This window comes from Homarus americanus, unplaced genomic scaffold, assembly GCF_018991925.1.
Source record: "Homarus americanus isolate GMGI-L3 unplaced genomic scaffold, GMGI_Hamer_2.0 scaffold54443, whole genome shotgun sequence".
NCBI lineage: Eukaryota > Metazoa > Arthropoda > Malacostraca > Decapoda > Nephropidae > Homarus > Homarus americanus.
Window position 1 is genome coordinate 2845684 of NW_024750852.1, and position 27569 is coordinate 2873252.

The following is a 27569-nucleotide window of genomic DNA, read 5'->3' on the forward strand; positions in this document are numbered from 1 at the left end:
TGAAATAAAACATTTATATGAGAATAATATTTCACAGAATTCATTGCACTGCAGAGATTCAAATATTATCGGTGCTATCTGACAAGCTAATTTCTCTCAATGATTAATGCTTTCATAATTAATAATCAGAAAACCTTGCTGCACTCTCTACCGTACAGAGTATTTATATTGACTTGTGTCTCTTCTTCGGTGTTATTAGTATCATTTAACACTTCATATAAATAGCTTTAAAATTTCAGTCTAATGTTGTATTCAAATGATATATATAAAAGAGGAACATAACCCCATTAATTACCACAAAATATACAGCATTTATATATACCTGTATACTGTACAGGTATACTGTATAACATTGATATAATTACGGTATAGACACTCTCAAAGAAGTGGGTTATTAATAATCAAATAAAACTACACTGTACTGTCTTTGGAAACTGTTAACCATTTCATTAACTATAATTTATTAAGTTTAAATGGCAACTGGTAGTAATCTGACAGCACTTACACAATGAGCACTAAACTTTAGAGCTATTATAATATCTGACAAAATGCATAATATATGCAAATTATGCAAGCACATGTGTATGGCACTCAGAACCTGACATCCACACAAGTCATTATCAACCACAGGGAAATCTGAATGTTAACCTTGGCACTGCCACCATTTGTTGTTGTGCAAGAGCAGATAACTCAAGCAGCCAACCTCGAAGAAGTATACTGCACATCTTGCTGCGCATCATTTCTCAGCCACAGGGCCTGAACTTGTATTTGGGCCAACACTTGCTACTGATGCTCATTTCACATACCTTGGGGGAGTTAAAAGACCTCATGAGTTAACTTACATATACAGCTGAATAAAAGAGAGATACACTTATTTTAACCTAAACGTTTCCATATGTCTGCGAGTGGATACGGTATGTCAGTAAGTGGAGCAATGAGTGATGAATTGACAACATAGTAACTAAAGAAAGTAATGGGAGTTATGAGAAATGTACAGTATGGACAGAAAGTGCCAGAGAACAACAAAGTTGATAATGTCATCACCAATGGCTGTGAAGTCATCACCAGGTTAGAGTAGGTTAGATAAGAGTAGGTCAGGTCAGGTAAATAACACTCTCAAATTATGCATTACAATCGTTATTTAATACTTATTATGCTTTCTTCATATGTCTGCTATATTTTCTTGTGTGACAGTGTGAACGACAGATATATCAAGGGTAGGCGAGAGATTTTGGGGGGTTAGTCGGTTCCTAACCCCCTGAATTCCTTCAATAACCATTGATTCACTAAGCAACAACTTTTCAGTCCCTATATGCATCGGTAATTGAGGTACAGTATACCTGTGCATAGAACTACAGTATACAATGATATAGATAAAGTAGTGGTAAGAAACAAAAAAGGAAAAAGTTCAAAATGATTATTCAGGAAACAGAACTTGAGGCAGCTGTGAGCAAAATGGTAAAGCTTGTGGAGATAATCAGCTTCCAGTAGAAAAAAAAAGGGGGGCCAAGAATGGGATGAAATGTCTGACTAAAACGTGTACCCCTGTAATTCTATAAACACCAAGAGAGACTTTCCGGTGATTTCGACAAATCAATATTTGTATTACGTACAGGTTGACAATCCCTTATCCGAAATCCTTGGGGCCAGATGTGTTTCGGATTTCTGAATGGTTAGGTTGGGTTAGTTTTTTTTTTTCAGGGATCAGTTCACCCGGGCACAGATCACCATCCCACATTGGAGCCTAAGGGGTGAAAATGTATTAATAATAATAGTAGTAGTAATAATAATAATAATTCATAGATATTGTTCGTTTCTCAATTTTGATCTTTTTTCATTCTTGTATTTCTTTATTATTATTATTTTATTAATATTATTATTATTATTATTATTATTATTATTATTATTATTATTATAATTATTTTATTTTTGTGTATTTTTTATTATAAGTTTTATTTACTATGAATAATTATTATTATTATTACATTTTCACCCCCAGGCCCCAATGTGGGTCGGTGACCTTTGCCCGGGTGGGCTGATCCCTGTATGTATGTAATAATAATAAATAATAATAAACGGTTTATTGAAAAAGCTTTGTAGCCCATAGGCTGAAAATATACATTGGACATAAATGACTTATTACATACATTGGTGGTTTAACAAAAGCCTTCATTAGAGAAAGGTAAAGGAACATACAGTGAACATACAGATTAATGTTTATATCGGAGGTCACGTAGGTCATGTGAGCTGACGTGTTGAACAGTAGACACGTAGTGGAGTAACTCCGTCACAGATGGCGTAATGAGGGGCATCACGTGGAGTAGTAGTTCCCTCACAGGTGGTGTTACGCAGGGCTTGACGTGGTGTCTGTCTGTGTATATATATATATATATATATATATATATATATATATATATATATATATATATATATATATATATATATATATATATATATATATATATATATATATATTTTGTTACGACCGTGTCGTATTTTTTCTTTTTTTTTATATATAACATGCTCCCATGTTCCATATTATTCCTGTAATGATGTGTTAAATTTACTATTATATATTCTAGTCACCTTACCCTGTGCTGTTAAGGTTTTACTGTCATTATTTGTTCAAGCGCATCTTATTTCTTTATTTTGTATTGTAACCAGCATTCTTTGTTCTCTAACGACTATCTGCATCGTTAAACGACCCACCGGCGGGTCGCGTGGCGGGAGCCGACCTTATATATAGGACCCACCAACTGACTTGAGTCAGTTCAATTCTCCTGTCATACAGTCCACATCCTTTGAGTGTCACTTGTAACTTATACTTAATTTATTTGTGTTGTTCCTGTCGCCACCAATGTGGTATATCTATGCGAGTACCTATTTATGTCTCTGTGTCCATCAGTATTTGCTTAGTTGTATTCAAGTAATTCAGTGTTGTTTCACGTTAGTTAATTTCAGTGATAGTTTTTACATGTTTATGCAGTGTTAACGTAATCCAATGCTTTATTTTTATTCTTTTGATGTTTCGATGTTTTGTATCACTTGTGTCTTAAAAGTTTCGATGGTGAATCAATTTGTTGTGACAGCCTACGAGGCTCTTTATTGTGTTAATATTTAATCAATTAAATGCTTAAAGGTTTACTTTACTTATTTTTATTCTCTTATAATTGAGTTCACTTTTTGTTTGGTTACGCCTAGAACCTGAATATTTAAGTAAATTAAGAGACGGTATATACAGTGACTCCTCCATTAACGAACTCAATCCGTTCCAGAAGGTCGTTCGTTAACCGAAACCATTGTTTCAATGGGTTTTTGGGTAATTGGTTCCAGCTCACCGAAAATTTCCTAAATTCAACAAAAATGGTAAAAAAGTTTACTTACTTTTAGGTGTGTATGTAGAAGGCTCCTGGATGATGATGATGATGATGGGATTTAAAATGGGGGTGGAGGAGAAGGAAGAAGAGAAGGCATTGGGGTGGAAGAGAAGTCACCCCATGGTGCCATTTCACCCATAAAATTTTAGCTCTCTGGTGTAATTCAAGATTATTTTCTTTAAATCAACACTGCACTGCATTATATATTGTCAATATGTAAAATATATTTCAAAATGACCAATAATTTGCTTGGAAACACAGAAAAAAAGCATTTAGTTGAAGAGAGTCTCAAGCAAGATGTTACCTCCAGTGAAAACAGAGAGAGACTAACTCCTGTTTGCTGTGTTAAGAGGCTGGATGCCGCGCATTAAACTAGTCACTTTACCTTTAATTATGTTCAATAATTGTTAAAATGACTAAAAAATTGAATATTAAACTTTTAAAATTATTGAATAGTATAAACTTCTTGATATTTACTAAAATAGTAAGGAATTTAAGCCCTAGAACCGATTAATGTATTGGCGGACTGATACTAAAGCTGGTTGCCCGGTCAGTGCAAGCGAAAACATGTTGAGGTCGGTTCGTAAGAACTTCGTTAACCGAATTTTTTTTCGTTAACCGAATTGAAGATCCTTATGGAAGGCAGTTCGTTAATCGAAATTACGTTAACGAGGTGTTAGATTAAGCGAGGGTCACTGTATATATATATATATATATATATATATATATATATATATATATATATATATATATATATATATATATATATATATATATATATATATATATATATATATATATATATATATATATATATATATATATATATATATATATATATATATATATATATATATATATATATATATATATATATATATATATATATATATATATATATATACACACACACACACACTAAGGAATTTAAGCCCTAGAACCGATTAATGTATTGGCGGACTGATACTAAAGCTGGTTGCCCGGTCAGTGCAAGCGAAAACATGTTGAGGTCGGTTCGTAAGAAGTTCGTTAAGCGAATTTTTTTTCATTAACCGAATTGAAGATCCTTATGGAAGGCAGTTCGTTAATCGAAATTACGTTAACCGAGGTGTTCGTTAAACGAGGGGTCACTGTATTTAGTTTGAGAATTTTGAAAGAATGGTTAATAGAGGTTAATTTTTTTTTATACAGTATCTTTGTTGATTTTGGAAAACGCTTTTGATAAGGTAAAGCAAAATAAACTTGTAGAAAAAATATGCAATAACGAAGGAGGTACTAGAATTTTAAAGAATTTTACTGGCAATAGGAGGCTGCAGTGTTAGTAAATAATGAACTTACTAACCGGATCACAGTTAGACAGAGTAAGACAGGGTGTGTTCTATCTCCATTGTATAATAGTATATACAGTACAGAACTGTATTCAGAATTCTTTGCGAGAGAAGTTCTAAGTGATAATGAAGGGCTCCATCTCCCACATAGAATATACTCCTATTCTCTTAGTTTTTCTTTTATATTTTCATATACTGTACAGTACATAGTATTTTTTATTCATAAGGCACACTAGCGCATTGAGATGATTTTTCTGCAAATTCTGTGGTTCCTTACATTTAACAATTACCTTAGCGCACAGTCGTTAAAGAAGTGATGGGCGTATTTTGGCGTGGTAGAAACTTAACACTTGTAGGGCACCTTTATTAGTTATTATAGTTATTTTTACATTATACGGTGTTAGATATAAGAACATAAGAAAATAAGGAGTCTGCAATAGGCCGGTTGGCCTGTGCATTAGGGTGTGTCATACGGAGGCGAATTTTTTTTTTTTGAGTTTGAAAAATCGGCCCATGGTATTAATGATGTAGTTCTATGTGCAGAATCATGTGATATCTTCAGATTTTAAAAGTTTTCATTTTTTGCTAGGTAAATTTTAACTTGAAATCTTATGAAAATTCAGTATTCCCACCCTTTTACCAACACCACTAAATAGCTTATTTAAAGTAAAGTAAATGTATCAGGTTAATTTATTAGGATGAAAATGATCCAGAATAGTGAAACGAATGATCTTGACACATTTATTAAATTTAATATTCCTTAAGAAAACAAAATCATCAAATACAAAAACCGGTTTTACTACTACGACCCGGTGTTGCTGCACACCATAGAGAACATGTCTTTCTTGCTTCTGTTGCTACTCATCACCTCCCTGCTGACCACCTGAGCTCGGATGTAACCTTCCCTCCCCTCCTGGCTGTACACTTGACTGCTGGCCTCGCTCACTTGCTGTACACAACGCTCTATACTCTGGGTGTGCGAGGGCCAGGCAGGGACATGCATGGGGTTGTCCAGGAAAGCTCTGACTTGAACATTGGTGAGGCTGCAGATAAGAGGGGGCTCACTGCCAGCCTGGATGTTATCCAGATCTATGAGATCAGTGAGGGTCTTGGCACCTAGATTGACTTCAGGAGTCTTCCTGACCCTGAAGGAATCGTCACCAACTGATTCGTCATGCCCAGATCCTCTCATAAGTCTCATATCCAAGATCTTTTTTACTGCCACTCTTCTCTCCTCCTCATCCTTACTGCAGAGCATTGTCTGCAGAACTGCCTCGGGATGAGCATACCAGGAAGATCTCCTCACAGTCTGCTCCACAATCTGAACAACCTTCCTTGGCTGACTCCTCAGGAGCTCAAGCTGGAAGAGAACATGCCTCGGACCTTCGGAGAATGATGGCTTGACCTTGGTGTTGAACCAATTTGGCAAGTAGACACTCACGATGAATTGGACAATAAGTCTCAGGTTGTGAAGCTGGTTCCCTTTCAGTTTATGATGAGCGACCCAAATTCTGCAGAACCTGAGAGCCGTTGTGAGCCACCTAGAATGTGAGACTGGACCTATCTGCAGGTAAGCAAGTCTATCAGGCATGACCCCAGTTTTGATGGCACTGCAAATCATGTAACCATAGTACTGGTCAGTACTCAGGTCGTCAATGACAGTATGTGCAAGCTCAACGAGTGGAGGGCCAACTGTGATTTTTTCAAAGCTCGGATTTATTTCTAACTCAGTGGCAGAGTCCAGCATCTTGCCAAGAGGACCAGACCATCTGTTGCTTGAAAGAGTCTTGCCATCCAGCTCCTGGATCAGATGTCTGAGTGGCAACTCGTTGGTGTGGAGGTCACAAACAATCCAGACCAGCTTCCTCCCAATCTTCCACTCTATCCACTGTATGACCCCCCCTTGCCACCCTGTGTTCGTGTTGGTGCTGTCCCCTCCAATGGCCTGCAGGGTCTGGTCTACGTTCCTCTCTCTGAGCCAGTTCAATGTTATCTGCCACTATCTCAGCTGGTTTCCTGATATACATCTTTCTCTGGGTGAAATCTACAAATACTTCCTCCTGGTTCACTGCAGCAGGAGTAGTGTTCCTCCTTCACCATGGCAGGGAACAACTTGTCAGAATCTCAACTTTCATGAACACTTTGAGTGTCATCCCTTCTCCCATCAAAGAACAAACAATTGATTCCATTTTCTCTTATCCCCTTATCAAACTCCTCTTCTAGGTTACTGACAAGTTTCTCCTGAGCTCTCCTTACTTTGTTATGATCTATCACCAGGTGAACATCATCAGGTGTTATCAAACCACCGTCAATCCAGGCAGCTCTTGCTATCTCTGCAGTTTCTCTGAGACCAGTGTTGTGTCGCATGCTGGCCAGAGCTATGCTCAGGATATCTTTCCTATTTTGAATCTTATGCCTGGAAGGTTTGGGATCATTATTTTCTGGGTTAGGGACAAAGTCACCATTCTCCTGGTCAGCACTCGGATCAGCCATGGGGAAGTCATTAAACTCTGAATCAGCTTGACTCCAATCATCGGCCTTTTTTACCTCACCCTGGGCCTTCTCAAGTCTCTTTTCCACGGCAACTCTTCTCCTCTTCTGTCTCTCTGTGGCAGCCTCCTGTCTCTTGGACTCCGGAATATCTTGGCTAGAAATCGAGAAGCCCTATACTGCCAGTCTTCTCTCTCTGTGCTTTGACAAATGCCAGTTCGATCTAGGAATCTTCAGTTCAACTTGCAAATACAGGAGATGTGGGCCTCGGATTTACAGTCACGATCGCATCCAAACTCAGGACAGAGAACAATTGGGCACTTGCAAGTAATTATGCCAAATAACTGGTCCAGTTGCTTGGCAAAGCTGTCCTTAACTGCAAGTTTTCCTCTCCCAAGAGAGATATCTCTTGCCTTTTCCCAACTGGCTAGATCTCTCACTAATCTTCTTCTGACTTGTTATGACTGGAGGCTTGAACTGAGCATTAGCCAGAGTGTACTGTGCCAAGACAGCTTTGGTCATATCACTGGCAATGTCTTTGTTTGTGTAAGTTCTTTGGTTCTTTTCACTGATTTGCCTGATTAAAACACCGTATCTCAAAGCATCTCTCAATGTCGGCAACTCCGACTTCAGGAGCTCTCTCCCAGACCCAAGATAGTGACTGAGATGGCTGGGTTTTTTGTTCCTCGTCCTGACACAAGCAGCCATCGCAAATATTATCAACTTATAAATGCATCAGAATCTGAAACAGAAAAAAATATTGTTAGTTGGGTTGTTAAAGAATGAAGTCAGAAAGCAATGTTCACTATTTAATTGTAATGCACTAATGCAGCTGTACGTTAGATTTTCGATAAATTTCACGCTAAAATTTACCAAGCAAAACGTTGCAAAATATTGAAACTGAAATTATTTTCTGTTTATATACACTAAAATCTACCAAAAAAGTGATGGGCCATTAGTTTTAGCTGATCTTCCCTCCTATGACACACCCTGCTGTGCATGGCAGCTCCTGTAAATTACAATATAAACCAGGTACTGAAATCTCATAGCCTAGCCTAGTCTAGCCTAACCTAGCTACGTTGAGAAGGGCCAGGATCGAACCAGCGACTCTTAGAACAGAATTTAGAACTGCATCCACTCGGCCACCGCACCCCATATATTTAGCACTGTTTATGCATCCTATTTGGTTACACACAGACTTAACCCATTGGATGATGCAATGACTTATAAAGAAATTTTTTCCTATATTTGTTAGCAACGTACAGTATACTAAACATGAAATGGTGCAATGTATATATCATACAACACATAACAAGAGAGACACTCGGTACCGATAAACTGGCAAATTCATTTAATTGGCATGCCGATGAAAATATTTTTAAACAGTGCATTTCTTTTACTACCAGTATACTCTACTTACTTATTTCACTAACTTGTTATATTATTGTTTAACACTCACACTGTTAATAAAGATAAATGATTGATAATGATATAGTCATCAGCTTACCACCCACCCCTGGCAGTGCATCAGCCAGTTAACATAGAAACAAGCAGGTCACCTCCCCCCACCCCTCATTACTATCTCACTCATCACCATCACCTCCCTCATCACAAAAGACTGCATTTTATTTATGAAGAGATGGATTCAACTCATCCAGAGCAGAACTGTGTGGAATCTTCTACCTCTCACAAAACGTCCTTCACCTATCCATCCAGTTTAATACTACTAGAGTATTGCAAGATACAAATGTGTTCATTTAGTTAAAACAATACAGTACTGTACTTAATACTTTACAGTACCAAGGTTCCCACCTTTTCATATTCTGACCAGATGGGGTCAAAATTATTTCACATTACAGTAGAAGTCCAAAAATACGGGACTGCTTGGGGATTGGGTCAGTCCGGATTTTCGGATTTTCCGGATTCTCAGGCAGTACTTTTAAAATTCAAATTTAAGGAGGAATAAAGAAGAGATGAACAGGTACATTTTGATAGTTTATTCATTAGCAAATATAGCATGCTTCATTTATCAAAATGAGCAGTTTTAAAGAAAAAGCTGTGAATTCTGGAATGTTATTCTTTGCCTTTTTTATATCATAAATTGTAGACTTTCCAATGTCGTATGTTTCCATTAGAACAGTATTGCTCACACCACGTTCTAGTTTCTTATTATTTCAAGTTTGTCACTCAATTTCAACGTGTTCTTCTTTCTCTTCACACAACGAAGTTTATCTACTTTAAGAGCCATTATTATGGGCTTGTACAGTACTCTGTAAATGGAAAGAGGACTCAAAATTACATATGTTGTCACAGTTTGAGTGCTCATTTTAAAGTGGCGACCACGTGGTCGCTTGTTGTCGCTGTGCAGCTGTGGCGCTCACGCATGCGCACATACACAAAAGCCCGCTAAAAAAAAAATAAAAAATAAAAAAAAAAATTGAGTTTTCGAAAAGTCCGGATTCTCGGGTGGTCCGGATTTCTGGCATCCGGATTTTTGGACTTTTACTGTATTTTTATGATCTTTCAGAATGGATTTTCTATTTTTCAGCATTTTATATTGAAAATAATAAACTGTACATATACTAGCTAACATTTGATAGGCAAAATTTTAATTGTATTTTTATCACAGATCTTGGCAATTTACAAACAAATATCAAGCTTGTCTCAGAGCATTTGTAAGTCACAGAGACAAGTGTTGTCAGATGCATCACAGGAGCTTCAGTATATACAGTATATATACTGTAAAAAAGAAAAAAATAATAAATAAAGCACATGTGGTACTATCCCAATTCCTTTATTTGTTATTTATGATATCCTCATCCCTTTTCAAACAAAATAAAAAAAGAATGCAGAAATCAACCGTAACACACCAAAAAATTAGAATTTACCTAGTATTTGTGCGGCTTATTTCAAAGTACAGGAAAAAGCTTTGATCCTGCACTTAGTCCTAAAGCACATTATAATATATCACAGGTGTTGACAGACCTCTGGTAAATCTAAGCCAGACTCTTTTCACCCGTGGCTGAAGACAACCATAATACATTAACTGACCACTTTGCCACTCATACCTTTTACCTCTCATCATTGATAAGCTTGATATAATTATGTGGATCTTTTATTTTAATTCTTTTGAGCCCATTATATTACAAGGTGATCAGAATGATGAGCAGATACACACTTTACCAATATTGCCCTTCATTCACTGTTACTGTACTGTTACGATATTTTATCTTTAACAATAAGACTTCACTGTCACTTCATACAATCTAGCACTATCCAATAGCAGTCCTTCATCTACATAAACTACTCGACAACAAGCTGTATGATTAAACATACATACTGCTGCTTCCTGGATGCTAATTATCCTTTTATCCAGTACCTCCCTCATTTCAACCTCCCATCTTCTTGGTCTTCTCTTTCTCCTAACATTAATTTCTATAGTAAACACTCTGTTTACCTATCTTTCATTTCTCCGTTTCATATGCAATAATAATTTTTACTTCCAAACCTCCCAATTTCTGTGTTCTGTATTCTTTGTAACCTATTCAGCCAATATACTACTGTACCTTCTTTACCTCACCTCCTCTTTGATTCATTTCATCATCCAGCCAGCCCAGCCACCACATTTAGTTACATGCAATGAGCTATAAAAGATGAAAAAAAGCATTACAATGTAGTACAGTGGTCCCTCGGTTAACGAACTCAATCCGTTCCAGCAGGTTGTTCGTTAACCGAAAAGTTCATTGACCGAAACCATTGTTTCAATGGGTTTTTGGGTAATTGGTTCCAGCTCACCGAAAATTGCCTAAATTCAACAAAAATGGAAGAAAAAATTCACTTACTTTGAGGTGTGTATGTAGAAGGCTCCTAGATGATGATGATGATGTGCATTTGAAGTGGGAGGTGGAGGAGAAGGGAGAAGAGAAGGCATTGGGGTGGAAGAGAAATCACCCCATGGCACCATTTTACCCATAAAATTTTAGTTCTCTTGGTGTATTTCAAGAATATTTTCTTTAAATCAACACTGCACTGCGCTATATATTGTCAATATGTAAAATAAATTTCAAAATGACCAATAATTTGCTTGGAAACAGAAAAAAAGCATTTAGTTGAAGAGAGTCTCAAGCAAGATGTTACCTCCAGTGAAAACAGAGGGAGACTAACGCCTGTTTGCTGTGTTAAGAGGCTGGATGCCTCCCATTAAACTAGTCACTTTACCTTCAATTATGTTCAATAATTGTTAAAATGACTAAAAAATTTAATATTAAACTTTTAAAATTATTGAATAGTATAAACTTCTTGATATTTACTAAAATAGTAAGGAATTTAAGCCCTAAAACCGATTAATGTATTGGCGGACTGATACTAAAGCTGGTTGCCCGGCCAGTGCAAGCGAAAACATGTCGAGGTCGGTTCGTAAGAAATTCGTTAACCGAATTGAAGATTCTTATGGAAGGCAGTTCGTTAACCGAAATTTCGTTAACCGAGGGATCACTGTACTGTACTGTACTCTATCGTGGTGTGACGTCACAGCATACACACAGCACAGTGCAGCAGCCAAACATCTGAGTCAGCTGGGTAACTGGCTGACTGCCTGGGTGAACTGTGTCATGTCACCCAGAAGATGGTTTTGAGTGCAGAATAAGCAATTTTTTTGTATACTGTAAAAAATTTGTGCTATGTGCTATTCAAACTTATGATCCTGGCTGATTTTGGAAGAATTTGTATTATTATTTAATCTTGGTGCTGGTTAATTGAATCTGCTGGTTACCCAAACTCTGGATAATTGAGGTTCTACTGTATACTGTATGATGTGTTCCTAAAGTCACTATGAATGCTTATTTGAGTACTGATCAACACATTAATACAGTAGTAAGTACTGTACTACCACTATTTTAACTAAATGAAAAAAAAAATATATCTTTTAACAGTGGTATTACCCCCTGGATGGAGCAAAGTATGTGAGAGGTAGAAGATACCACACAGTTCTGCTCTGTGTGAGGTGAATCCATCTCTTCATAAATAAAATGCTATCTTTTGTGATGAGGGAGGTGGTGGTGAGTGAGATAGTAATGAGAGGTGGGGGGAGGTGACCTGCTTGTTTCTATGTTAACTGGCTGATACATTGCCAGGGTTTGGAGGTAAGCTGATGACAACTTTTAATTTGTCATTTTGAATTGCTTGTTTTCTTTAACCTACAATAATTAATAATATCTCTACAACTAGATGTTAACTTACGATAAAAATAAATATAACAATTACAGCATGCAGCAAAAAAACTGAGGGGTATATGTGTACATCACAAAAGCTAGCTGGCACTAACCACACACAAATGAATGTATGCTTCAGACCACCCAACTGAGTCACCACTCCTGACAACCACCACACACACATCAGTCACAGAGCATTTTATATCATCCTATACAACTTAAACACAATGGATAATTATGAAAATTATAAAGTTAAAAGAATCAAATGTATTAATGGGTACTCACTAATACAAGCACCAAAATATGACTGCAACAGTAGATGATGATGTGGGATAGCTACTGCTGTGACTTTTATTTAATGAAATCTACTGTACTTGGAACTTATTTGTAAACCAATTTTCCAGTATGCAGAGGCATACTTTTGTTGTGAACCTGGAGATGGAGGGAGTCAGCAAGAGGAGCATTATTAAATCAGCAGTAGTCACTGAGATAATTTTTGTTCCATGACACTTCACCCAATACATCAGCCAGCTGACTTCACCTTCCATTCCTTCATATAACTGTTCATACTGTATTTTAACACTACAGATCTATGTGAATTAGCATATACAAATAAAAATTATGATATAATAAACTATAGCTTTTTATTTTCCATATACAACTTCAGAATAAATAAGATAAATTTAGACTATCTGTTTCCACTAGCCACCAGCCAAATGTAGCAAGAGACCTCAGTGGCAACACACTCCAGTACAGGTATAGACCCTTAAATCCAATCCAGAACCAATGAGACCAAACCTTAACTGGTTTTGAGGGTTTTCTGGTTTCCTGGGTCCTAGGTCACCCATGTTACCAGTAGACTATGTCAAGTTTTGCTTCCATGCTGCTCCATAGGCTATCAGTCGTTGACACTAAAGAATTGATGAATCAACTTGTGGCAGAAAAAGTAGCTATTTTGATTGCACCACATGATCAAAAATCTTAATTTCAATGGGTCTTTAGAGCCTATATATTTACTGTAGTGAACACCTACCTGCTCACACTGGATGGTGCTGCCAGAGCATTTAATTATTGCACATGGTTGCAGGTTGGGGGTGTAACACACCAAAGCCAAAGAAGATCGTGTCAGGCCTTCTGTAATCCTTGGCTTGTGTGTTTGGCATTGTCTGGCTATGGCACTTTAGAGAGACGTGACTTCCGTCTTTGTTGTCCAACACATCGTCTGCAAAAAACAGCACACGGTAGGTAACTACTAATTTCTAAAATCATATACAGTCTATACAAAAATACTGTAATTAACAACTACAGTACATTCTTTTTCTATTAAAACTAAACTATATAAATGGAAAGTACAGGACAGTAATTTAACAATATCTACGTGCAAATGAAGGAGGGAAGAGGCAGAGGTTAGATATCTAAATACACTGGTTTGTTGTCACCATAGACAATGTAGAAGGGTGTTTTGCCCGTAGAGCTATTAACTGACCCATTCTGAGCCTTTACTCACAGCTAGGACGAAAGTGTTGTCTACCAATCCTATTAAGAGGAAGGCGGATCATGCGTCAGAGATACCTCTTGACCTCAACCACACACTTTCCCAGCGTGATTACAGCAGCAAGAGTTGGACGATCGTACCAGCAGTGTTGAGGAGTACTCTCCATTACCAAAATGAGGAAATCACCAAAGCAACTGTTGAACTACCCAACGTGTACACGGGCACAGATGTTGTGTGTCTCCCGGAAACATGCAAGGTACAAGGGCTGTCATGTGAATCTACCCTGGTGGTTTGACCGACTTACTGATTCTAAATCGAACAGGCGTTCAGTGAATCTTAAAGAAAGGATGTTATTTGTGTGATTTTCTAGTATATCACAACAATGTCGAAGTACAGCCTACTAAATTCCCAATTCGAGGTATTGTTGCGAAATGCCAACAGACTTGACAGGCCAGGATAGGTCAAATAGCACCACATGTTAAGGTGATCGATCATCCCCAGGGCAAGGCACACCTTTTAGAGCTGCTTGCCGACTATAGAAATATAGTAGCAGTGCCAGGGGAAACGCTAGGTCAGACAGATTTAACATCCCATTATATAGCCTTAAAGGAGGGAACCAACCCTATTTACGTACCAGCTTATAGACTACCTCATAGCCAGCGAGTTGTAGTACAAGATATGGTACAGGGTATGTTAGATGAGAATGTTATTAGACACTCAAAATCTCCCTTTAATAGCCCATTATTCCTCATCCGAAAAAGGATGGTGGATGGCGCCGTTATAGATTTCAGGCGCGTCAATGATCAAACGATCCCTGATAGGTACCCTATGCCTATCTTGAGCGACATATTGCAATCCTTAGGCAAGGATAATGCGGTATTTAGCAACTTAGATTTGCTTAGTGGGTATTGGCAAATACCACTCGATGAGAAATCACGGCATTTAGCACGCCTCTAGGCCACTTTGAGTTTCTACGGATGCCATTTGCTCCCAGAAATGTCCCACTAACATTTCAAAGAATGATCAACACCCTGTTTGCTGGATTGATTGGTACCACAGTCTGCGCTTATTTGGATGATCTTATAGTAGTCATTAAGGACGTCGATTCCCATCTGATTAAACTGCGTGAAGTGTTGGACAAACTTTCCACAGCAGGCCTCAAAATAAAACTCTCGAAGTGTGAGTTTTTAAAATCCAGAATCCATATCCTTGGTCATGTAGTTGACAGTGAGGGCATACATACACTTAATGATAAGGTCAAGGCAGTATCTCAGTTCCCGCGTCCTACCTCAAATGATCATGTGCGTAGCTTTCTTGGCTTATCTGGCTATTATCGTTCCTTTATCAAGAACTATGCAACATTAGCATCGCCCCTAACAAGGTTGCTCAAAAAAGATGCAATGTTTATATGGGATGCTGAACACGAAGATAGTTTTACGGCATTGAAGATAGCGCTAACCAATGCCCCGGTTCTAGCATTCCCAGAATACACTCAACCTTTCACTCTCTGTACTGACGCTTCCGGAATTGGAGTCGGAGCAGTGCTCATGCAAGAGGATATGCGTAGGAAGTTTAGAGTGATAGCATTTGCAAGTCACAACCTAATTGATGCTGAAACACGTTATTCGGTGACGCATTTAGAAACGTTAGCCGTTGTGTGGGCACTTAAAGAAGTTCAAAGACATTATCTTTGGCTACAAGATAACGGTTTTTACTGATCATGCGGCAGTCACCGAGCTGTTCCATGGCAGAAACTTATCAGGCAGATTAGCACGCCGGTATCTGACAATTCAAGAGTTTGACCCCGAATTTAGGTATTTACCTGGGAGGGCGAATGTTGTCGCCGAAGCTGTCAAGAAATATAGCACCAGTCATGCCTGTATCAACATTCACTCTTTCGCAACTGGAAGATGAGCAACGACGCGACCCATATTGGTCAGCTGTTATTTTTGCTCTCAAATCGGGTGAGGATGTTAAACTCCCCAAGTTAATTCTTCCCTTTAGTCAGTTTGAATTACGATATAACATACTCCAAAAGGACGAGAAAATCTCCTGAGGGTAATGTGTCTCAAATAGTCGTACCTGACACGTTGTGCAAAGCAGTAATGACATTGTTCCATGATGTCCCACAGGCAGGTCATCAAGGTCGTGATAAATGCTTAGCGGATTTACGAAAGAAGTATTTCTGGAACACTATGAAGAAAGACATAGAATTACACATAGCTAATTGTTTGGCGTGTGCTCAACATAAAGGTTCAACAGGATCACCTGCCCCGATTCTACAATATCCTACACCAGACCGTCCGTTTGACACAGTCGCTATTGACTTGTTACAACTCCTAATGAGTCACCAGGGATCAGCCTACGTCTTAGTGTGTGTGGATCATTTTTCAAGGTTCGTGGTCTTGGTCCCACTAAAAAGCAAAACGGCCGAAGCAGTAGCCTATGCATTAGTGATGAATCTTATATGTCCATATACTACGCCTAAAGTTCTGTTCTCTGACAATGGCACAGAGTTCAAGAATCAGCTAGTAGCGCATATATGTGCACAATATGGTATTAAAGAAACTTTTGTGACAGCTTATCATCCACAGGCTAATGGCCTTGTTGAGAGAACCAATCGTAAAATCCTAGAAATACTGCGTCCAATTGTCAGTGGTTTTCAATACGCATGGGAGGATTGGTTACCGCAGGTTGCAGCGTCTATAAATGGGTCAGTTAATAGCTCTACGGGCAAAACACCCTACTACATTGTCTATGGTACAGATAAACGTCTGCCTTACGACATTCTTACAGATGCGCCATACCCAGTTTATAATACGGATGATTTCGCGGCAAAACAAATTCATGTCTTTACAGATATTCATGCCCAAGTACGATCACATCTAGCGGCGTCATGCGCCGAAATGATCATCAAACAAGCTAAACCTGTCGCATTAAACGTTGGGGACACTATTATGTCAAGAGAACCTGAAAGGAACTCCAAACTTTCGGCAAAATTTTCTGGTCCATTCCGCATAATCTCAAAAGAATCGGGCAACAAATTCAAAATTTGGAAGCCTAATGCACAGATTGCAGATGTCATGCACGCGGATTGTCTGAAGAAGACCCAGATAAATGTATTACCTCCAGTTGATGATGATGTGATTGATACATCCTTACAGATTGTCCAGAAGCAGTGTCCCAAATGACTATTGTATGAAACTTCGTTCTATGAGTAGACGTTAAATCGTTTGTAATTCCTTACAGAATGGCTTGGATCATCAGTGTGTTGCTTCTACTCTGTTGTGGCACCGTTGTGTTGACAGACATGTCCACATCAGTCCTCAAACCATGTGCACTTGTGGCACCTCTCGGATGCGTTCTCATAGTTGAGGACGTGGTGAACATCAAGTATGAACTACATCCACTACTCCAACTTCCACGTCAGATGGAAAACGTCGACGGCCAACTACAATCAGCATTGGACATCCTTCATGGTCTCAGCACAGCTTCGAAGAATTCGACAATAGTTTCACAAACTATAGACCTTCTGCACTTTCGTCTCCAGAACCTTCGCAAGTTTCTCGTCGATGTTGGGAAAAGTCGACCTGCGTCTCAAGCGGATCTTGCTCAAGAAGTGCATTCTCAGGCACGACAAAAAAGGGGTCTCTTTAATTTTGTGGGTCTCATCCAAAGCGCCTTGTTTGGCACGGCGACGGCCGATGATGTAGCTAAATTGGGGGACCAAATGAACGTTGTCGTTCAGGCTGTATCTCAACAGAATCCTGTTATTTCTCAAACCTTTCACGCAATTACTGCTCTAGAATCGAAGGTTAATGCAATCATAGTGGAGTCTAACCAAGTTTCGAGGATTGTTACTAGGTTACAGAAAGCAATCCCGACATTAGAATGGCTCCTTTATTTCACAGAATATTTGCATGCTGCGGAAATTTCAGTTCATAAAATTGTAACCTCTAAAAATGAACTAACAGACAGCAATGTAGATGCCGGGATAGGACGTGTGGACGCGAAGTTTGTGCCTGTGCAGACGCTTCTTGAAGCTTTAAAAATAGCCAAGTTGCAGTATCATTTAACTCCTATTTTCAATGACAATGAGGTTCAATATTATTACCCACTGTTGGAGTCAACCCTCAAGCACAATGCAATTCTGATCCACATTCCTATGCGAGGGCAACATGAGTCTAATGCATGGCATTTAGAACCCTTCCCCTGGTTTGTGAATGACACACTGTATACCCTGGATAGGCCTAAAGAACTTTTCTTCGTAGATGAAGAGTATTCTTTGTTATCAATAGAGGATTCTGAGGTACTGTCACGGTGTAAGTCGTCTTATCTACACCTACACGTATGTCCGGCCTACACGTTCGCGTTTATTCCTGCTGCAGAGGGAATATGTGAATTGGCAGTCATACAACCAAATGTACGCACAGCGCTAGCGCAATGCAGTTATAGGCCAGTTAGTCTAAAGACTGTGTTCCACGCTCACCTTCACAATGTGCAGTATTTATTCTTTCCAAATCTCACTACTGTCATTTTAAAATGCCATGATGGTGTTAAGCAGCTAGTTGTGAAAGGGCATTACAAGGCTCCTGATTACTGTGAAATCACTTGTAGTACATTATGGACCTTGCTTACTCATCAGCATTTTGCTTTAAATATAAAACTCAAGTCTGCTTTAATTCAACTTCCTGTAATGAATTTCACTATTAAGGATATTCAAATAGTATCAGAGAAATTAAAAGTTTTAGCTTTCTTGAACGAGACACATTTTGTTGATTTGAAAAATAACTTGCCATTTAACCTATCACGGGAATTTGCACTACCAAGTCTTACAATTCCCTCTATTTTGTTAATTCTGGCAATTATATTCCTGTTTTGTTATTACAGGGCAGTGTCATCCAAATTCAACATTGTTCATAACATACTAACCCGTACGACACTAAAGTCTATGTCCCCTGTAGTAGCTAATACCCCTACAGTAGTAGAATCCCCAGCTTAGTGTCTACATATCTGTTTATAACATGGTTAAGGTTGTCTAGGATGTACAGTATTACCCCGCCTAACGCGGTTTCACTTAATGCGTTTTATCATATACGCGGTGCCTCGCCAGAGCTGAACTTTCACTTAACACGGATTTTTTCCACATATACACGGTGAGTGTCCGGCTCGAGACGCTATTTTTAGATTTGCCCCACCCGCCACCCTGCCTGACTGCCTGTTTTAGCTCATAAAATTCATACAAATTACCCGGCCAGAATATAATTTACAATGCTGGAATTCTTATAATTTGGTGATCATTTTTAATATAAACATCATATATTTTGCATTAGACATACAAATTTTAGATAAAATGTTTACTCTTGAGTAAATATGTTATCTTTTGTGCAAAATATATGACATTTATATTCAAAATATTCCTGGTCTTACAAGGAATCCAGCAATGTCAATTATATTATCCTAACTTTAGTTTGAGGTATTATTTATTACAAAAAAGTTAAGTATTCTGGTTTTCCCACACATCTCCTTGGGACGGTTGGTGGGGGGTGGGGGGGAGGGAGGGACCGACCGACCATCTGTTACCCTGTGAAGAATATTTTTTTTTTATTAACTGAAGATATTTGTTTTAGCTCATAAAATTCATACAAATTACCCGGTCAGAATATAATTTACATTGCTGGAATTCTTATAATTTGATGATCATTTTGAATATAAACATCATATATTTTGCATTAGACATACAAATTTTAGATAAAATTTTTAATCTGAGTAAGTATGTTATCTTTTGTGCAAAATATATGACATTTATATTCAAAATATTCCTGGTCTTACAAGGAATCCAGCAATGTCAATTATATTATCCTAACTTTAATCTGAGGTATTATTTAATACAAAATGTTAAAATTTATTTTTTTCACCCCACATCTCTTGAAGGGACGATTGGTGGGGGGTGGGGGGAGGGTTGGGACTGACCGCGCGGTTGGAAGAGGGGGGAGGCAAGGTGGGGTACTTTGATTGACAGATAGTGTCCTGAAGATTATTTTTTTTTTTATTAACTGAAGATATTTGTTTTAGCTCATAAAATTCATACAAATTACCCGGTCAGAATATAATTTACATTGCTGGAATTCTTATAATTTGATGATCATTTTGAATATAAACATCATATATTTTGCATTAGACATACAAATTTTAGATAAAATTTTTCTCTGAGTAAGTATGTTATCTTTTGTGCAAAATATATGACATTTATATTCAAAATATTCCTGGTCTTACAAGGAATCCAGCAATGTCAATTGTATTATCCTAACTTTAGTTTGAGGTATTATTTATTAAAATTTAGTGGTTTTCCCCCAAAAATTTCTCAGAGAGGGAAGAGCCGGCAGTGTAGTGTGAGAGGGGGAGGGAGTTGAGTCCATTATTTGAATGGACATTAACTTGGCGACTGTATTTCTCTATTTCTCTTAAGTATTAATTGTGTGCATGTACCATCATAAAATTAAGATGTTATTTTTACTACAACATAGTTATGTGTCTTCAAAAAGTGGAGTTTGGGGGTCGGGCCGGTTTCTATTGGAATTAATCCCATATGTTCTGTTGTTCACTTAACGCGGATTTCACTTAACACGGGACCCTCTGGGTTCTATTGACCACGTTAAGTGGGGTACAACTGTACTGTACTCTGAGTTATTTAGACCTCACGGAGCTCAGCTGGTAGATGACCGAGCGATGTAATGGGCCCCTGTCTCATCAACAGAACATATTATATAAATGAGTCAATACATCTGATATTATATTCAGATTCACCACCCTGTAACTCTCCACTTCTCCATGAGTAAGACATGAGTTGTACACGTGAGAGGGCAACTCTCCCAGGAGGGAGAGACCCATCGTCAGCATATCTGTAAGCCCGCACAGCGAGGCCCTTACTCGAGTAGTCGCTCACAGAAAGTTATATCGTAAGGACGTGAGCTAACGTTTATAATACATAAACACCGTCCCTTTCTCATTCACTCCTATACAGTGGAACTTACGGTCGATCTACACTCAGGAATTATATATACAATCCTTTTATAATAAAACAAGGAACTACCGCTTGGGTTTCATTACTTAAACCCAAATAATAAATACATGTGAACGGCCTGGTTAATTGCACAAGTAGCCGATTCATATACACAGGAAACACGATTTATGGGGGTTTCTCAATTAGAGGGGTCTTACTATACATAACGTGCACTATCTTTAGGTATAATTGGTAATTACATATTTTCCACAAAGCAACCAAACACACACATAGAGAACACACCTCACTTTATTAAAGAGCCAGTCCACCACAATCTCCAGTTATTCAAAGCATTTTACTGACCCCCTTTTAAACATCTCTAATTTATTATAACATCCAAAATGATAGATTAACTAAGTTCAAATTATACGATACTCCAGACATACCTCCTGTTGTAATGACCACGGACGTACATACGTACATATTAGTTAACGTAAAATCAGACGATTTATATTACGCTCAATAGCCCATAAAACATGTAGCTATACCTTCTTTATTGAGTCCCCCATCTGAGGCGTCCATTTCTCATCGCTTCAGGACGTCTGAGTCCTCCGTTTTCCCTCAATCTTAGAGTGCACCCAAGACCCCATATTCCTTAGTATAACGACACAAAATTTTAAATTGCAACTGTAGTCATATCTGTTAAGGCAACTTAGACATGTCTGATTACAGATGAAACATTCAAGATCCCTTGTGAGTGATGTTGAAGGCTTCAACTGTCTTTATTGTTAGTGAAACTTGTCAAGTAAGTGAGTATCAAGTCTGCCAGTACGAGTGGCATGTCCTTATATGGTCCTTGGGGATAGCCATGAGTTTATAAGTACTACTGAAATTAGATAATTTTGATGCCCAAACATCAGAGAATCTGTTTTTTGTTGTTTAGTTAGTGTCAGTTGCCTATTTAAGAAAGTCATTAATCTCCTGAAAGATTCTGTCAAACTGTATAATCTCCAAAATCTAACGTATCCCCGTGAAAAGTTCCTTGTTTGTAGTTTTGCTGAGTTTGTGAAAATAGTGTTGTTAGTGTGTGTATTTAACGTCCATTTCACCTTTTCCTGGCAAGCTCAATCTCTGATTAGATTATAAAAATAGACGTAAGAAATTCACCTGACCCGTGGCATTGATTTTCATAGTTAAATGTACAGCGACTGAATTGAATGTAATTTGTCATTGCGTGATAAGCCTTCCTGGCATGTGCAGCGCATAGGCCTGAGTTGCCAGTTAGCCGTATATAAACTCATGTACGAGGAGAAGTCACATCTCTGACGCTGTTCCATCATATCTCAGGTATGTGTATGTTCTCACGCCCGCCTTATTAAGTCAGTTTAACAGTGGATTTTGTGAATATCAGTGTTCATGTTGTAACAGTGAAATTATCATTTACCCAGTGAAAGAATTAATGTGATATAAATATCATCTGTCGTTGCCAGACGAAAAATGGTTTGTGATTAAGTTATTTTTGTGACATCTCTGACGCTGTTCCATCATATCTCGGGCACAGTGTGTGTGTTAGCTGAATACAGTCACCGGGGGACTGGTAGCTACATACCAACTGGCTGTCTTGCAGGATGTCGTTAATTCGGCACGATTAAATTGCGCAAGTCCGCACCCTGGGAACTAGGCCCGAACTTCCTCGCAATTTGTCGGACTGCAACTGACCCTAACAGCGGTCTTCGTTTGTTGTGGAGACACCAATGTTGCACCCTGGTGCACTGCTTACAGTTACATGGGCCAAAGTATTATTGTTGTATATGATTGGGGATAATTAGCAGAAATATAGTTATCCCATGTTGAGTAATGAACCCATAAATATTGGTAGTGCCAGTAATAACGTATCAAGTGGGTTGTGAGTACATCATTCATATGTACTACCAACTGAGTGCCATGTTGTTCATTCCGAAATAACATGACGTTATAAATAATATGTTAATTTGGGATATTGTCAAGTGTGTCATATAACCATCTATTTTGACAATGCCCTGTAATATAATGATTGTTTAATGTTGAAACCAAGAATTTAAGATTTATTTTGCTACTTGTAAAAGTAAGACCTAAGGGTCCAGTCTTATCTGGGAAAGTAAAAAAAAACCCTCTTATTTGTCAAAGAAATAATATACCAGGGTAACAGTTGCTTAATGATGTAATAAGTAATTGAAAATCTATTTTATGAATTGTAAAGTAAGACCTAAGGGGTCCAGTCTTGTCTGAGTGCACTTATTTAACATCTCGTTCACTCCTTATGTTAATAAATATTGAATTAGTAAACTACGAGTATCACCGCTCTATTCCTTCTACCCATTGGTTCACAGAAAATAACTATTGTAACTCAAGTGCCTACAAGCTCGCTACCTTACAGTTCAATGAGATACTGTATGTTATATTCTAATAAAAGTCTGGGTGGTGGCAGGCTACCGTTGTAAGTATAATAAGTGTTATACAGTAATAAGAATGACATGATTTACCCAGACTAATCCATGGTATAGAATATAACTAAAGCATGATAATAAATTGAGAGAAATATAGGATATCAAATTTAGAAAATACAATAATATACAGTGGGGTATGCTATAACGAACGGATCCTACTACGAATATTCCTATAACGAACGGTTTTACCTATAAAATTGAGAATGCTATAACGAACGAAACTCCTACAACGAACATTATTTAATTTTTTTTTTTTTACTAATTTATTGTTTTTTTATTACAAGTATTAATGATATTCTTTATTTCAGGGGTTTAGATGCATATGTATGCACTTTTTTACAATTTTTACAATTTTATATTATATTTTTCAGTGTTAAGTGGTTGTATTTGTGGGCCTGGAACGGATTAATCCTATAACGAACAAATGCTATAACGAACAAGGTTCTAGAACCAATTAGATTCGTTATAGCATACCCCACTGTATATGACAGAAGGAATAAAGTACAGTGGTCCCTCGGTTAACGAATACAATTCGTTCCAGAAGGTCGTTCGTTGACCGAAAATTTCGTTAACCGAAACCATTGTTTCAATGGGATTTTGGGTAATTGGTTCCAGCTCACCGAAAATTACATAAAAAGTAAAAATAAATGCAGTAAAGTACACTTACTTTGAGGTGTGTATGTAGAAGGCTCCTGGTTAATGATGATGATGATTGATGATGGGAATTAGAAGTGGGGGTGGAGGAGAAGGGCTGTAATTCAAGATTATTTTCCTTAAATCACCCATGCACTGCACTATATATTGTCAATATGTAAAATAAATTTCAAAATGACCAATAATTGTACTGTAAAAACATAAAAATAGTTTATGTTCAAGAGAGCCACAAGCAAGATGTTACCTCCACTGACCAGAGATACAAACTGACGCCTTGCTGGGCGAGTCAAGTGGTTGATTGGCGCACCAAAAACTAGTTTCCTGTACTGCAATTATGTTGAATAAGTGTTAAAATGACTAAAAATATTAATATAAAACTTGGAAAATTATTGAATAGTACAACCTTCTTGATATTTACTCAAATGGGAACGAATTTAAGCCCTAGAACCGATTACTGTATTGGCGGACTAATATTCCAGCCAGTGAGCAAGCGAAAACATGTTGACATGATTTCGTAAGAATTTCATTAACCAAATTGAAGATTCTTATGAAAGGTAATTCGTTAACCGAAATTTCGTTAACCGAGGCGTTTGTTAAGTGAGGGATCACTGTATAGAAAAGAATATTGACTTAGAAACTACTGTACAGGTTGTACCTCTCTAGTCCGGCAACCTCGGGACCTGACCGGTGCCGGACCATGGAAATTCACCCTTTTCCTGGATAGATAGTGACTTGGAAGCACTAGCACCACTTTCCCTGCTTCATGGTGTCTTTGAAGACATATTGAAGGGTTAAATGTCGTACAGTAGCTTCTCAAATTTCGCTTGTTTTTAATTCGACGTTTTTTATTTGAACACACAAAAAAACAAAACAATTTAAAAATTTGATGGTGGAAACTCGAATTTCAACGTGTTTGAACGGCCCACCAACGTTCAGACGACGTGCACAATCATGTAAACAGCGTCATTTCTCTTATGTACAAATGATTCATTATTGTTTATTACTGAATGTCATTTTTATTCAATTAATGTTTGTGTGTGCAAAATGGGCAATACAATTCATTAATAATACGTAGAATATTAAAACACACAAGGAAATGAGACAGCATTGTTTTCGTTGATTACAAAACCAGTGACTGACTGGTTCTACATATAAAACTAAAGTAAATAAGACCCTGGTTGTAGCTGTAGTAAAATTAATATGGTTGTTTTAAGTAATGTTATTTAATGTTAATAAATGGAATAGAAGTAGCTAACGATAATGGTAAAGAAAAAAAGAGAGATCGCGTATGTAAATGCGCACATGTGAAAACATATCATTACTCTATATAAGAATATGAAAGCAACACTAATTTACCATTCATATACAGTGACCCCTCGTTTAACGAACGCCTCGGTTAACGAACTGCCTTCCATAAGGATCTTCAATTCAGCTAACGAACAAAAATTCGGTTAACGAATTTCTTACGAACCGACCTCAACATGTTTTCGCTTGCACTGACCGGGCAACCAGCTTTAGTATCAGTCCGCCAATACATTAATCGGTTCTAGGGCTTAAATTCCTTACTATTTTTCTAAATATCAAGAAGTTTATACTATTCAATAATTTTAAAAGTTTAATATTCAATTTTTTTGTCATTTTAACAATTATTGAACATAATTGAAGGTAAAGTGACTAGTTTAATGCGCGGCATCCAGCCTCTTAACACAGCAAACAGGCGTTAGTCTCTCTTTGTTTTCACTGGAGGTAACATCTTGCTTGACTCTCTTCAACTAAACGCTTTTTTTCTGTGTTTCCAAGCAAATTATTGGTCATTTTGAAATATATTTTACATATTGACAATATATAATGCAGTGCAGTGTTGATTTAAAGAAAAGAATCTTGAATTACACCAAGAGAGCTAAAATTTTATGGATGAAATGGCGCCATGGGGTGACTTCTCTTCCACCCCAATGCCTTCTCTTCTTCCTTCTCCTCCACCCCCATTCTAAATCCCATCATCATCATCCAGGAGCCTTCTACATACACACCTCAAAGTAAGTGAACTTTTCTACCATTTTTGTTGAATTTAGGAAATTTTCGGTGAGCTGGAACCAATTACCCAAAAACCCATTGAAACAATGGTTTCGGTTAACGAACTTTTCGGTTAATGAACGACCTTCTGGAACGGATTGAGTTCGTTAACCGAGGGGTCACTGTATATTTTAATTAATGTTTCTCAATTTTTTGTATTGAATTAATGTTTGTGTGTGCAAAATGAACAATACAATTCATTAATAATGTGGAATATTAACACGAGGAGACGAGACGGCTGCCGGCATTGTTTTCGTTAATGCTTACAAAACCAGTGACTGATTGGTTCTACATATAAAACTGAAGAAAATAAGACCCTGATTGTAGCTGTAGTAAAATTAATGTAAAAAAATTAATATGCTTGTTTGAAGTAATGTTATTTAATGTAAAAAATGGAACAATATAAATAGCTAACCATTAATGGTAGAGAAAAAAAGTGAGACTGCGCGTATGTAAGTGCGCACATGTGAAAACATATCGTCATTACTCTACATAAGAATATGAAAGCAACACTTATTTACTGCTCATACATATTGAAGGGTTAAATGTTGTACTCTGTAAAGACAAGCAGAGAGAGAGAGAGAGAGAGAGAGAGAAGCCGAACTGCCGGATGTAAACAAACCTTAATTTACCATGGCTTTGTTGTTGTTTTTTTTTATGGGGATTAGCGCACTCAGGCATAGGTCACTGACCCATATTGGGGCCTGAGGGGCAAAAATTTAATACTCCTGAAATAATAATAATGCAGATAAGTAGAGGCTGCCTATCTACCCATTGGACAAACTAAAATCGTTCCGAACCACGGGAATTTCCGGACCACAGAATGCCGGACTAAAGATGTGCAACTTGTATAAGCAAAGAAATATAAGATAAATACTTATAGACAGAAACACTAAGAAAATAAGATTAATAGAAAATACAGATATGAAACACGTATACAGTATAAGTATTGAAGAATAAAGAGAATAAAATAAGAAATAAAAAAGTCCCCTTACACTGTTGTTTGAGGTAATGTCAGTGTTTTGTGGCTTTAGGGCTCCTAGTCACTGAACTCTTCCACTTTCTAAATTAGATCCCTTCAAAATATTGGCCTGAAAAAAAAAAGTTGCATTACCAATCACGGCAAAATGGCTATTTTGCTGGTCCATTGTTTATGTAATAGAAGTGGTGATAAAAGATTAGTTTCAGTATTATATTATGCAAACAAAAACACGATGAATGATATTTGTGCATTTTTCTTAGATTTATACATTATCCTAAAAGTGGGTTAACGAAGAATAATATCTGTATAGATGGCATGTAATTGTATAGCCGACTCACCACCCAGTAGAACTCAGAGCAGGTGATAATAAACTGTGGGACAATTTATAGTAAAGGGCATAATATGATATAGGGTTTTCTTTGTGTTTAACGATACATGTACATAATTTCAGACAAAAAACAAGATGATTTT

At 37.5% G+C, this 27569-nt stretch overlaps 1 long non-coding RNA gene across 2 annotated transcripts; it reads right to left on the bottom strand.

The window, feature by feature from the left end:
* Positions 1 to 27207, bottom strand: LOC121854304. Of its 2 annotated transcripts, XR_006086531.1 has the most exons (4): positions 27112 to 27207; positions 13439 to 13627; positions 2208 to 2371; positions 1 to 806 (listed from the first exon to the last, which is right to left on the bottom strand). It is a non-coding gene; the product is annotated as an uncharacterized LOC121854304 (long non-coding RNA). The 2 variants fall into 2 exon arrangements; XR_006086530.1 differs by lacking the exon at positions 2208 to 2371.
* Positions 27208 to 27569: the final 362 nt, after the last annotated feature.